We start from the raw sequence: 15,284 nt of genomic DNA, 5'->3' as shown, positions 1-15,284 counted from the left end.
AGGTCGTCCACTTGGGGGAGGGGATAGCTGTCGAACTCCGATACCTGGTTCAGCTTCGGGAAGTCGTTGCAAAGCCGCATGCTCCCGTCCAGCTTTGGCACGACGACGATGGGGCTGGACCAGGAGCTGCTGGACTCCTCTATGATGCGATCCCACAGCATTCGGCCAATTTCTTCCTCGATGGCTTTGCGCCAGGCCTCTGGAACACGGTAGGGCCTTTGTCTCACCTCTACGCCGGGAGGAGTTTTGATCTCGTGGTGGACCAGCTGTGTCATCCCTGGGGAGGCCGAAAACACATCAGAGAATTGGTCTACCAACTCGGTGAGCTCCTGTCTCTGGGCAGGGGTAAGATCCTCCCCCAAACCGACCAAGGTACGCTTGCCACGGTCTGTGTCCCGGGCCACCCACTTCTTTAGAAGGTTCACGTGGTAGAGCTTCTCCCCCGCGCGCTTACCGGGTTGTTGCAGGCGGTAGTTGACAGGGCCCCGGCGCTCGAGGACTGTATAGGCGCTGCTGGGTACTAACAGGAGGACTCGATCCCCCGGCTGGAATTCTCGGGGCTGCGCTGGGTGGTTGTATACCCTTCATTGCTCCTCCTGCGTGGCGCGCATGTGCTCCCAGACTATTGGAGCTACCCGGTCGATCTTCGCTTGCATCTCCTGCACATATTCGACAACTGAGCGGAAGGGGGATGGTTGCTCCTCCTAGGCTTCGCGGGTGCCGTCCAAACAAGAGCTCAAAGGGGGTGAAGCCCGTGGACGCCTGGGGGCACTCTCGGACGGCAAAAAGCACATAGGGGAGGAGGAGGTCCCAATTCCTCCCCTCCTTGTCCACCACCCGGCGCAGCATCCGTTTGAGCGTCTGGTTGAACCGCTCGACCAGCCCGTCGGTTTGCGGGTGGTAGACCAACGTCTTAAGGTGCTTCACCTGTAACAGTCGACACAGATCGGACATTAGTTTAGACACAAAAGGCGTACCTTGGTCGGTCAGCACGTCCTTTGGGATCCCTACCCGACTGAACTGGAGTACCAGCTCCCTGGCGATGTTCTGGGAGGTGGCTTTGTGCAGCAGCACCGCCTCGGGGTACCGGGTGGCGTAGTCAACAATGACCAGGATGTACTCATGGCCCCGGGCAGACTTGGGAAGGGGGCCCACGAGTTCCATGCCCACTCGCTCGAACGGGACGCTGATAATGGGCAGAGGGATAAGGGGCGCCGGCGGGGGCCTCCGTGGGGCAGTGCGCTGGCACTGCGGGCATTGCTGGCAGAAGTCCCGGACCTCCGCATCCATCCCAGGCCACACAAAGTGATCCCTCAGCTTCTCCAGGGTGTTTCATGGCCCCAGGTGGCCGCCAAGGGGATGGGCATGAGCCAGATGCATTACTGTTTGAGTCTTTGGTTTGGGCACCACCAGTAGGTCCACCTGCTCCCCGCGGTGGCAGGCCCACTGATAGAGGAGACCGCTCCGGAAGAGAAAGTACGAGGTAGAGAGTCTCAGGTCAGGGCTCTGGTCAACTCCCTCTATCACTTGCACCTGGGCCCAGCAGTGCTTGGGGTCCCCTCCCATCTTGGGGTCCCCTCCCGGTTCATCTGGTAAAAGACAGAAGACAGAGGGTTAGTGTGTTGGGGGGTCTTACCTTCCGTGGCGGCGTCTCCGTGATCCTGGGCACGGTAGGCCTGCCGGTAGGCCTGCCGGGCCCGGGTCCTCTTCGTGCGTCGCCACGGCCTGCCAGACTCAGCCTGCCGGACTCGGCCACTGGGCCCATCGGGAATTCTGGCCAGTCCCTTCCAAGGAGCAGGGGCACCGGGAGCTCAGGGATCAGGCCCACCTAGAGGGGCCAGACCCCGGCTTTGCCCCGGATCTGGACCTCGGCTGCGGGAACTTCCCGGGTGTCCCCATGTACGCAGGTTACGGTGAGAACCCCCCCCGGGCAATGTCCTTTGGGTAGAATGGAGGGCCGGGCGAGGGTCACCGTGCTCCCGGTGTCCAGCAGGGCGGTTACTGGGCTCCCCTCAACCCACACCGTCAGGGTGGGGCCCTCCGGTGGCTGTTGTAAATGGAGGGCACAGCCCGCTAACCATGGCTTCGGAAGCGGCCGGGCAGGTTCCATCTCCGGCTCCATAGGCATGGGCTCGTCCATGGGGGTTACCCGAACGGGCGATCTCCGGCGAGTCCTCCAGGTGCCGGGACGGGGTTGGCGGTCGGGCCGGGGGCCAGGGGCACCAAAGGGCATGTTGGGGAGCCGCTGCTCACCTTGGCCGAGCTCAAGGGTGGCCATGGTTCGCTCAAGGGCGGTTAGGAGCTCCTGGGGCGTTGTCGTTGCTTGTGCCCCTACGACCTGGTGTTCTGTGCGGGGTAATGCCCTCAGGAAACGGTCTGTAGCCACTTTTTCCGCCACCTCCGCGGCGGTATGCCGGTCCGGCCGGAGCCACCTTTTGGTTATCCGAACGAGGGTGTTCAGCTGTCCGCGTGGTCGGGCCCCCGGTCGATAAGCCCAGCGATGGAACTCTGTCGCTGCCTGGTATGGGGTTCGCCCACACCATGCCAGGACTCCCTCCTTCATCACCGTGTAGTCGGCAGCCTCCTCCGGCTCGAGTGCATAGTAGGCCGTGCGTGCCTCTCCCGTGAGCAGTGGGCTGAGGGCACGAGGCCAGTCATCACGGTCCCATCCCTCCCGGCGGGCAATACCCTCGAAGGCCTCGAAGTATGCCTTGAGATCTTCTTCGGGAGCGAGGGGGGGAAGCAGGCAGCGGACCTCGCGTCCCGGGTCGGGGAGGGGTATGGAGGCGGCGGGGGTCTCGGTCCACAGGTCAATCAGCGTCTGGGTTGCGACCTGAAGGCTTTCGGCGAGCTGCTGTTTCACTGCTTGCTGCAGGATGCTAGTCTCCAGCAGGTGTTTCAGTGCGGGGTCCATGTGTTTTTTTTTTTTTGTTTTTTTTGGCTGTTGTTGTTGTAGGCGAGTCTGTACTCTATGCCTGCATCCTCCACCAGTGTAAGGGAATTAGCCGGGGGAAGGGCGGAGCACAGACCCACAAGAGACAGGTTTATTCAAAACGGGGGTTTTATTTGTCTGTGTGGGAGCTGTCTGTAGTGAGGAGGTGAGTGTGAGGGGTTTTGTGGGGGTGTGGCAGGTGTCGTGACGTTCTTGAGGGCGTGTCGGGGTTCCCGAGAGGTGTGTGGGCGTTTCCCGTGCCGTCATCCACCTTCAAACGCGATCTCACCACCCGGCGGTCTCGTCCGCAGTCGCACCTTCAGAGTGAGAGAGAGAGAGAGAGAGAGAGAGAGAGAGAGAGAGAGAGAGAGAGATGCTGCTGCTGCTGAAGAGCGCGCACGTAGTCTGTCTATTAGCCGTTCTCCTCGCACGGGCGGAAGAGCGTCCTTTTATCCTCTTCCGCCATCGCCTGAGTGGTGGAATTTCCCCAACGGACTCCCCAATCGCCGGCCGGTGTAGCGTCGACGGTCCCGCCCCACCGTGACGGTCCTTCCGGCTGATGGTGTGTTTGGCACGAGGCTGTCCGCTTCGTGCCGGCGCTACAGTCGGGGAAGGAGCGACTTTCTTATTATGCACACCGGCTTTCGGTCCGTCGCGACACTACATTTTATATGTTGCTAAAATGTAATGTAACACTACCATGAGCCATGCCTTATGATACAACAACACATTAATTTTTATGAATAAAACCCCTATTTTGACGCATTAAAGATATTTTACCCCGTGGTATATGTTTAGTTGAGCTGTTAGATTAGACTGAGATTGACATTGAGATCATGTAATTTACATTTGTTTTTAATCTTAATGAACGACTTTCTACAGTAAACACACGATGAGAGCATGACAGGCGTCGTGTTAAACTCATTCAATAACTTAAATAACTCACATGTAACTCGAAATATTACCGCAGTAACAGAAAGTAATCTTTACGGTCAATAAGATTAATAAAAAACAAAACAAAAAACAGTAATACAGTTGAAGTAAAATTTCCCATTGCTGAATGATTAAATGATTTGCTGTTGTTATTATTATTGTTATTTATTTTATTGTTTATATTATAGGTGATTAAAAAAAAAAAGAATTTAATCGAATTATTGTAAAATATAACTTCCATGAAAATGGTTGATGCTTTTTATGGATATTACATCCTTTTATGACCCAAATTATGATTAATTTGACTCAATAAATATGTATAGGCTACTAATAACTATAAATGTAGCTATGTAATAAATTGTAAATAATGTTATAACTTTAGTATTGAATAGAGAGGAGGTGGTGTGAGGAAACAGGGCTCTCATGAGGATATTTACTCCAGTTTGATTTTATTAAGACAATATTTACACACTTTCCATCTTCTTGTGTGCCTGTGGTATAGATTCAGATCAGGTCAGGTGACATACTGAATTTATGCACATGAGCGTTAGTTATGATGAGGATAAGTCTAAAAATTCAGTATTAAATTATATTGAATATAAAGCTTTTTTAAAAGCTATTTCTCCTTTTGGACTTTCTGTTTTCTACATGTTTACTCCACAGCGCTACTGAACGATTCTGATCAGTCAGAAGATGTCGATTAATTTTGGATGTTAGTCAGCTGGCATGAAGTGGAATATTGTTGTCTTGAAAATCACGGCACACAATACTTATGAGACGAACAGGTATCCAAATACTTCTGAGGTGTATCAGGATATTTCTGTCTTTAATACTCGTTATGAGCTCTACCTCTTCTTGCACAGGTAGAAGCGTACAAGAGCACAACCACAAGAGCAAGAGCAGTGCCACGGGCACTGACACACCCTCATATCATGGACACTGACACACACCCATGCCATGGGCACTGACACACCCCCATATCATGACAGATGCTGGATTTTGGACCTGACGCTTGGATGGTCCTTTTCCTTCAATGACGGCTGTTTTGTCCCTAAACATTTAAAATGTTGACTCATCAGACCACAAAATACAAATCCACTGTGCTACCGTCCATCTCAGATGAGACCGAGCCCAGAGAAGTCTGTGGCGCTTCTGAACAGTGTTTATGTATGGTTTCTGCTTTGCATAGTAAAGCCCTAACTTGCATCACTGGATGCAGCGGCATGCTCTATGTTTATAGGTCCAGGGGTGCATTGTGGTGCAGGGGTCCTCCTCTTTTTGACCACAGGACGATGCACAGAGATGGTGGGAATAGGTGTTAATTCAACACTGGGGATTTTGCAGTGTAGTGGTTAAATGCACAGTATTAGGGAACACTTTGTACACAGTTAAAAGACAATTAAGAACATGAGACATCGGCCTGAAGACTCTATGCAACGAGACTGGTGTGGTCTTTGTGAAAAAGTGCAAATACATTCAAGTATGATTACTTCACAATTTTTTTTGTTGTTGAAGAAATTAGTTATAGAAAATTATTATTAGTTATTAATTAACTATTCTTATTAATTAGACTGTGTATGTGGGTGTGTGTGTGTGTGTGTGTGTGTGTGTGTGTGTGTTAATTATAGGTGTGGAAGGGCAGTGTTTCGCAGGTTTCTATGGCGTGTGTTGGTGTTTTTGACCATCCTGTTTGTGGCGTTGCAGTTACTGAGTGCGTTTCATCAGTTTTGGGGAGTTCTAATATTATAGTACACTAAACATCTATAATGCATTTAATTACTAATGTAATACTAATACGATGGTTTTAGTCGTTTATCATCTTGGAGTCACTTTTGATTGTTCGTATGTAATGCTTGTGAAATATGACGGAAACCACAGAAAGTACACTAAAGGCTTGGGAATGAGCTGATGCTTCTTTCACACACTAATCCTTGCATAAGTATTCGTCCCCCTGTACATCTCAACTAGAGATCAACCAATGTTGATTTTTTTCATTACCGATACCAATTGTTTGCGTGTTTATGTGGCCGATAACCGATATGCAGGACCATTATTTATTATTTATTGTTTTATTTCTATTTTCGACACAGTGATAACAACACCACTGAACAAAGAGCTGTATTTCTAACAATTTTGTCAATTTCGCTTCCTCCTTGCATAAAAAACAAAACAACTATAGATGCATCTCTGCCGTGATCTGTTTCAAAACGTGGTGGGTATACCCGCCCATCTCCACCGTAAATTATACTCATGATAGTGAGCACTGGGGGAAAGCCACAGCGTGAGACACACACAAACATGTGAAATGTACCAAATCGGTTGTCATCACATTTCTCTATATTAGTTATTACATTTGGCTCTCAAAAATATTGCCAAAAATGTACACACATGTTACTACACCTATATTCATTGTCATTACAAAGGTGTAATGCTTGTGAGCTAATGATGGATTCAGCACCAATATGATTCGATTACGAACCAATACCATTCCATTCAGCACCAATACGATTCCATTCAGCACCAGTACGATTAGATTAAGAACCAGCATGATTCCTTTCAGCACCAATAGGATTCGATTAAGAACCAACACTACTCCTTTCAGCACCAATATGATTCGATTAAGAACCAATACGATTCCTTTCAGCACCAATACAATTCCATTCAGCACCAATACGATTCGATTAAGAACCAATACTATTCCATTCAGCACCAATACGATTCGATTAAGAACCAATACGATTCGATTAAGAACCACTACGATTTATTTCAGCAACAATACGATTCCATTCAGCACCAATACGATTAGATTAAGAACCAATACGATTCGATTAAGAACCAATACGATTCCTTTCTGCACCAATATGATTCAATTTAGATCAATACAATTCGATTTGGCTCAATAGGATTTGATGAAGAACCTATATGATTAGATTAAGAACCAATACGATTCAATTTAGATCAATACAATTCGATTTGGCTCAATAGGATTTGATGAAGAACCTATACGATTCGATTAAGAACCAATACAATTCCTTTCAGCACCAATACGATTCCTTTCAGCACCAATACGATTCCTTTCAGCACCAATACGATTCAGTTTGGCTTAATTTAATTAAATTTGGCTCAATTCATTTGATTTGGCTCAAAATGATTTGATTCAGCACTGATGCGATTCAATTCAGCAATGATATGGTTCAATTTGGTTCCATACGATTCGATTCTTCTCAATATGATCAGATTCATCAACATTACGATTCGATTCATCACCAATTTGATTCAGTTCAGTTCATTCGTTTAATGTGCACTTATGTGTCCTAGGTTGTCTCAACAATTTCAAACATTTCTTCAATGCTTTTATTTTGTCTAGGGATTATCTGAGAATTAGTTCTGTTTTCTGAAAGAAACTGCTAATGCTAGTGTTACCTGTTGCTTTTTTAGCTGCAGACTTCATCCAATCTCATGTGGTGCTTGACTCTATTGTGACTTCTCACAAAAAATAATTTTGCAAAGTAGATTAATTCCCAACTCCACTACAAACAGTGGAAAAGCTCAGGGGTTGGGGGGTTGGGGGGGGGGGGGGGGGGGCGGACAATAATTATGCAAGTCACTGTATCTATTGGGTTCTTAGTCATAGATGGATCTGTAAATTGGTAGATTTGATCAAATTTGGCTGGATTTTGAAAAAAAAAAAAACCCTCCGCATTTAATTATCCTTCCTTCTTAAAGAATCTTTCTTTCCCTCAGGAACAACAAACAAACATCGAGCTTTTTGACTAGTGACAGAAACGGCATGCACGTGTCAACCCAAGAACCATGTTTTCTTCCTGAAAACGCACAAGACGGCCAGCAGCACCATCCTCAACATCCTGTATCGCTATGGCGATACCCACAACTTGACCTTCGCGCTGCCAGAGAACATCTACCAGTTCTCCTACCCGCACTTCTTCATGTCGCACTTTGTCAAGGGCATGAAGTCTCGCCGAGTGACAGAGTTCCACATCATGTGCAACAACATGCGCTTCCAAGGGCTTGAAGTCAGAAAGTTTTTTTTAAAAACAAGGGAGTGTTTTAAAATATCAAATATTTGGTCTTTTCACTTGATTGACTCCATGAGCTAATTATCAAGCCTAAACTGGGTTGAACCGGGATTATGTTACCTTTTCAGTGCTTATGAAAAAAAAACCCCCCAAACATACACCAGAAGTCATTCGTTTTGAGGGACTATGTGTGCGACTAATCACAATACAAGTGGCAAGCTAGCTAGCTAATGTTAGTCTGAGACATTTTGAGTAGATCCTGCCTACTGCTTAAAATATGAACAGGGCAATACGTAACATTCAACATGGCAGCATATTACACAAGTCCCGCCCTTCAGTAAAAAGAGCCAATCGCCAGACCTGTCAGATTCTGGTCTAGTTCTGGTCAATTGGTCTCTCTTTATTCAAGTGGAAAGGAGGCTGACTGGAAATTACTGCCCGGGAGAATCACCAAGATGGCCACCAAGCAGAAGGACTTTGTGTTAGCTAGTTAGTATTACAGCCAATATAGCAGTATGTAATGTATTGGGTTCTCCACAACTAGCTAGCTTACACATGTATCATATATCTATTGAAAAAAAACCAGGAAGTTACATTATCAACATTTTTCCTTGGTTTATCTACACTAAAATTTTGTGTCCAAAAATCTATCAATATGTTAGTCTACGATCAGTTAACAAAATATAAATGTAACTGCCTCTAGGGAGCGAGTTTGGAGGAAAAACACCAACCCGTGCAGGTCAGGGTTACTCCAGGAATGTTCCTAGATTATACATTTAGTGTTACGCATAAAACTTAACATTTCATTTGATATTCGTACCACTAATGCCTGGGCCACACTACAACATTTACACAATCCTAATCCCTCACCCTTACACGTCTTGACTTGTAAGACTTGTGGAGAGTAAAAATAATCACACACTTTCAGGTCATTCTCAGATAATGAGTCCCATCCAATGATCCTGATTATCTGTACCTGGAACTTTTCATCAACAAAACAGACTTCAGATTTAAACAACAAACAAAATGGTGGATGACAGTTCAGCTAAACTGTTATTTGTTATTTCACAAATCTGTCAAAAAATACACCCCTTTATGCTCTAGTGGGGCCCAGGCATGACCACAATCTTTATATTTCATCATTTACCAAAAATGTGATTTATTTCCTTCAGAAATCCATCATGTTTTTGGACTAATATTAGTGACGAATATTGTGTAATATATTAAACGTATAAATATCTGTCTCTCAAGTGAGAAAGGTCATGCCCTTGGACATGTTTTATTTCTCCATCCTGCGCAATCTGGTGTCCATGAGTCTCTCTTCACGTACTACAAATCAATCGAGGCGTTCAGCAATTTCAAGACCCTCGAGGACTTTCTGCTCGATGAAGGCCGTTCTTATGACGATACTGTGCCTGATAACCATTACGCTTGTAACATCCTGACCTTCGACTTCGGCTTCAACAACTCGGCACCGTCCGGCGAAGCGGAACTGGACGAACGAGCCGTGGCTCTGATTTCCGCCGTGGAGAGTGAATTCCACCTCATCCTGATCTCAGAGTACTTCGATGAGTCTATGGTGTTGCTCAGACACGCCCTCTGCTGGACCCTGGACGACGTCATGTCATTCCGTCTGAACAGCCGAAGTGAGATAACACGCAAATCGCTGAGCGTGGAAATGACCGAGCAGGTGAAGAAGTGGAACTCATTGGATTGGCGACTCTACCAACACTTTAACGGAAGCTTCTGGAGGCGGATAGATACATCGCTAGGGCGCACTAAGCTCCAAGAGGAAGTGGAGCTTCTCAGAGCCAGAAGGGCAGTACTGGAGAAAACCTGCCTTTCAGAGGGCGGGGCCGTGGATCCAGCTCACGTACGTGATTTGTCAATGATGCCATTCCAATATGGCCAAGCGATTATCCAGGGATATAACATTCGCCCGGGATTGGACAACGACACACACCGTTTTTGTCACAGGCTCATCATGCCTGAACTGCAGTACACCAGGGCTTTGTACGTTAAACAGTTCCCTGATATCGCTGCTGAAGTGGAGGGAGAAAAAAGCACCCCACCCCTGGCAAACACATCATAAATGCTAAGAGGAACAGCACCAGTGCGCCTGTTGCTGAGAAGTGCAACTTGATCATGCAAAGCAGGACAGATTCTGTTAGAAACAAGAATGACATTAAACAGTGAAATATGCTAAATGTGCCTTAGCCTATGCTGTGGAGAAGATCGCAATTTGTTCAAATCCAGCAGTCAGAAAAAAAATACAAATGAATGTCAAATGCTATTTACACAAAACCGATCAACTGTTAGTTCTTTTACTTGTGATTAGCTTTGCGCTTTGCAAGATCCTTTTGGGTCTTAAAATCGTGATTAATTGGTTAGCTATGGGGAATATTTGTAAATATTTCACTGTTTTTCTGAAAACTAAGTTTAGACAATTATTATTATTTGCTGCAGAAGTGAGTGGTACGCAGGCTAATGTCACTCTAACTGAAGGTAAAGAAATGACCTGAATTATTAGCACATAGTAAAGCTTACGGGACAAATAAACTGCAATTGCAGTGAGTGGAATTGAGCGTGAATGTGAAGGAAGCTAATCAGACAGACTCTCATGCTAACCGGTGCGAGTTTCATTCAGCTGGAGCATCTCAGTCTGACTGACTCACTGAACAAAACAAAAATGCTCACATTCTCACCGCAAATAAAGCTAGCTAACATTAGCAAACAATGTTATCAGCTATAAAGGTTTTGCTAAATCTTTTCACGTATGCAATTTTGCAAAATAATCAATGGAAACCGACTAGTAACTATCAAACTATCGATGCTAACGTCGATGCTAGCATCAGGTAATGTTACCTTACCCTGATAAAAACAATAAAACAACGAGGTTACTGGTCTCCGTATTTGCAAGCAATGGTAGATAAATTTTTTTTATCTGAGTGTGAAGTTTGTGCTCAAAACAATGTCAGGAAAGGAACATCAGCACCAATAGGGTGCATATCAGTACCAGAAGGACCCTTCAAACATCTGGTAATAGATTATGTGGATATGATAAAATGAGTACAGGTTAAAAGGTTGATGATAAGTGACAGGGTAGAAGCAATACCATCAAAAGACCAGGTGGCAGGAACAGTGATTACATTTTTGACAAGAGAAGTAATACCTCGATTTGGCATACCATCACAGGTAAGTTCTGACAATGGATCAGCATTTGTCCAGAGAACAGTGAAAACAGTGTTACAACAGCTGAGGATAAAGCAGAGACTGGGATGGGTTTATCACCCATCCCCATCACAATCACAAGGAATGATGGAAAGGATGAATAGTACTCTTAAGGCTAGGCTTAATAAGATTTGTGCTGACACTAAACTTAATTGTGTAGATGTTATAGCTCATGCACTAATAATCTATCGCATGCAGACTAACAGAAATATGCATCTAATACCGCATGGAACCTTTTTGGAGTCTCTGTCACACACCTTCATACTGCTTCAGCACCACTTTTTATACTTAGACCCTACAAAAGGTGGGTTAGAACCTACACAAACAACAACCAACGAACAAACATGAACTCTAACCTCTACACCACAGACAGGTAGAAGCAACCAGTGCGTGTTGGACTTTTATCATTATAAATCACTTCATGAGGATGCAGCAATTTTTAGTCTGAAACCAGTCAAAAGGCAGAAGAAAACCCACACCTTTTGGAGCCTCACCCCTGGGATGAACGCTAACCAGTACACCAGAGAAGGACAAAAGCAACAAGTGTGTGTGAATGTGTTTTTTGCACTTCATGAAACACTTCACAATACAACAGCACATTTTATTCTTAAACCTGCCAAAGGGAGGATCAGAACCTGGACCAGCAGGAGCCGCAGTATCGGCACTCTCTAACCACCACACTACAGAAGGAACGTGAACTGGTGCATAATGCCAAAAAGAAGACACCTGGACCTGACGCTGATACGGGGAATGTTAGATGTGAGTAAGTGTCAGTCTTGTGGTTACTGAACCTTCTGGATCTAATCTGTATTTTGGGAGGTTTAAGAATAAAAAGTGGTGCTGTATCAGTATGAAGGTGTGATGGAGGTGGTGGTGTGTACAGACTGTGCATATAAAAACACCTCTCACCCACACTATCACTGGTCACTCGCCCTCCTCCACCTTCCTCCTGTCCTCCTCCACCCTCTCCCACTCCATCACACACGGTACAGAGAGAAACACACTTTCTCAGACAAGTCTCTTTTAAACGATAAAAGACTCCCGCTTAAGGAGTCCATGGTAGCTTCCCAGTTCCCAAATGTCTTTGCTATTTTGCTAATGAGGTAAACCCTGATTGGACACCAGGCCCAACTATTTGTTCCATGTCATCCTATAAAAAAAAATAATAAATAAATTATTTAGCAAGGTAGTTAGAAAGTGCATCTGCATGACCTCACTTATAATTTTGTGAATATTTATTATTAGAAATTTTGAACGGATTATTTACTAATAAATCAAAATTAATTAATTAATAGAGATAATAATAATAATAATAAAAATAGACTCTAAAGGAACAGTTTGATCAAGAAATTATGTTCGAGCTCTTTTAGTTTATTTGTACCTCATATGAAAGAATTCACACCACCACAAACAAACTAACGAACGACCAAACGCAAAAGAAAGAAAAAGTCACCAGTTTAATCGCACATGTTGAGTTCAAATGACATACGTATGGAAAAAAACAACAACAACCAACAAATGTACAGGAAAACAAAGTTATGTGGGCGTGAAAGGCTAACACGTGAGGCAGCTGTTTGTTAGCTGGACCTGGTAGCTTGTGTAAGTCTGTGCATTCACGTAAAACTCAAACATATACATACAAACACATTTGCACATCAGCATTCAACATTTGGGATGCAAAACAGTCACATTTTAGAGTAGTAGGACATATACCGAGGAATTATTTGGGTAAAGCAATCGTTTGAATATTTTGCCGGAGGGAAAAAAAATGTAACCTAAAGGGAATCGCTAGCCCTTTATGATTAGCTTCACCTACTCTAAACTGTGAAGAACTTCAATCACACACAGTTCTATGGCTGTATCTCAAATGCTGTTCCAACACAGTGTCACGAATCGTGACGGAGCAGAGATAGGACGGATGCAAGTGCTGGATGAACAGTTGTTTATTAGAAAGAGAGACAAGCAGACAAATCCAAAACGTGATCCAAAACGTAATCCACAAACATGCAAGAGGTCAGGCGATTGGCAAACAGGCTTACACGGGGCAAGGCAGGAATCTAGGTCGATAAACAAAACAAGAAACGAACTATGACGAGGGACTGGAAGCGGATAATCCAGCGCGAACTAACTCTAAACATGGACCGTGACTATGACCCAAACTAAACTAACTCTAAAGATTTAATCCTCCGCGTTGTGTGCTGGGAGGCGCGCCGTATATATGCGGACATAATCAGCGTCTAAACTGCTAGCAGCTGAGAGCAATTCAGACCCACATGAAATCCCAGCCAATGACAGAACAGGGAGGAGACAGAAACAAACAAAACACACGTGTCCAGAAGTCATTACAGTCAACAATGGAAAAGCAGGTGCTCGCGCATTTGCCCTTAGAGCACGCTGCTTCAAGGGGGAATCGTGACACACAGTTATTATTAGTAGTAGCTAGCTAATCGTGACAGAACCCCCCCCCCCCACAAAGGCACTCCTCCCGGAGTGCCATGAGTTATCCCATTTAATTGGCGGACCCGGCCCCCTGGACTGAATGTCCCAGGCAGAGCCAGGAAACTGCACGGTGTTCTTGGCGGCGCAGGGAAGCGGAGCGACGTCCTCGGCATAGCAGGGAAGTGGAGCGACATCCACAGCCGGGCAGGCAGGCTGAGCAAAGTCCTCGGCGGAGCATGAAGGCAGAGCGATGACCACAGCAGGGCAGGCGGGCTGAGCAAAGTCCTCAGCGGAGCATGAAGGCAGAGCGACGTCCTTGGCGGAGCATGAAGGCAGAGCGACGACCACAGTAGGGCAGGCAGACTGAACGAAGTCCTCGGCGCAGCATGAAAGTGGAGCGACGACCCCAGCTGAACTGGAAGGCAAAGCGAAGTCCCCTGTAAGGCCAGGGAGAGGAGCGTGGGTCTCCGTGCGGCCAGGGAGAGAAGTGTGGGTCTCCTCGAAGCAGTAGGGGGGAATGATGTTTGCCATGGAGCCGGAAGGCTGAGCGACGACCTCAGCTGAACAGGCGGGCTGAGCGACGACCTCAGCTGAACAGTCGGGCTGAGCGACGACCTCAGCTGAACAGGCGGGCTGAGCGACGACCTCAGCTGAACAGGCGGGCTGAGCGACGACCTCAGCTGAACAGGCGGGCTGAGCGACGACCTCAGCTGAACAGGCGGGCTGAGCGACGTCCTCAGCTGAACAGGCGGGCGGGCTGAGCGACGTCCTCAGCTGAACAGGGAGGCTGAGCGACGTCCACCGCTGAACAGGGAGGCTGAGCGACGTCCACCGCTGAACAGGGAGGCTGAGGCTCTGAGGTCACCAGGTGAACCTTGGGCATGGGCGGAGCTTGGCCGGCCGTGTCGGCAGACTCGGGCGCGAGCGGAACTTGGGTGGCCGTGTCAGCAGACTCGGGCGTGAACAGAACTTGGGTGGCCGTGTCAGCAGACTCGGGCGTGAGCAGAGCTTGGCGGGGCATGTCAGCAGACTGGGGCGTGAGCAGAGCTTGGTCGTTAGGCTTAGATATTAGCAGAGCTTGGGCAACTGGATCAGCAGGCTTGAACGTGAGCTCAGGGACGTGAGGCTTGACTTGGACTTCAGAGCCTGGAGGCTTGACTTGGACCTCAGAGACTGGAGGCTTGACTTGGACCTCAGGGACTGGAGGCTTGACTTGGATCTCAGGGACTGGAGGCTTGACTTGGATCTCAGGGACTGGAGGCTTGACTTGGATCTCAGGGACTGGAGGCTTGACTTGGATCTCAGGGACTGGAGGCTTGACTTGGATCTCAGGGACTGGAGGCTTGACTTGGATCTCAGGGACTGGAGGCTTGACTTGGATCTCAGGGACTGGAGGCTTGACTTGGATCTCAGGGACTGGAGGCTTGACTTGGATCTCAGGGACTGGAGGCTTGACTTGGATCTCAGGGACTGGAGGCTTGACTTGGCCTTGGGCTTGAGGGAGTTGAGACTTGACTGGGACTTGGGCTTCAGGGACTTGAGACTTGACTTAGACTTGGGCTTCAGAGCCTGGAGGCTTGACTTGGGCTTGGACCTCAGGGACTTGAGACTGGGCTTGGACCTCAGAAGCTTGAGACTTGACTTGGATCTCAGGGACTTGGGACTTGACTTGGACCTCAGGGATGTGAGGCTTGGCTTGGACCTCAGGGACG

At 47.0% G+C, this 15,284-nt stretch overlaps 1 pseudogene; it reads left to right on the top strand.

Annotated features, from left to right (window-relative positions):
• Positions 1–7,638: 7,638 nt before the first annotated feature.
• On the top strand, positions 7,639–9,994 carry LOC108277593 (galactose-3-O-sulfotransferase 2-like; annotated as a pseudogene).
• The last annotated feature ends 5,290 nt before the right edge of the window (positions 9,995–15,284 follow it).

Source organism: Ictalurus punctatus, chromosome 17 (genome assembly GCF_001660625.3).
Source record: "Ictalurus punctatus breed USDA103 chromosome 17, Coco_2.0, whole genome shotgun sequence".
NCBI classification, from domain to species: domain Eukaryota; kingdom Metazoa; phylum Chordata; class Actinopteri; order Siluriformes; family Ictaluridae; genus Ictalurus; species Ictalurus punctatus.
This window is presented reverse-complemented; position numbering and strand designations above follow the sequence as displayed.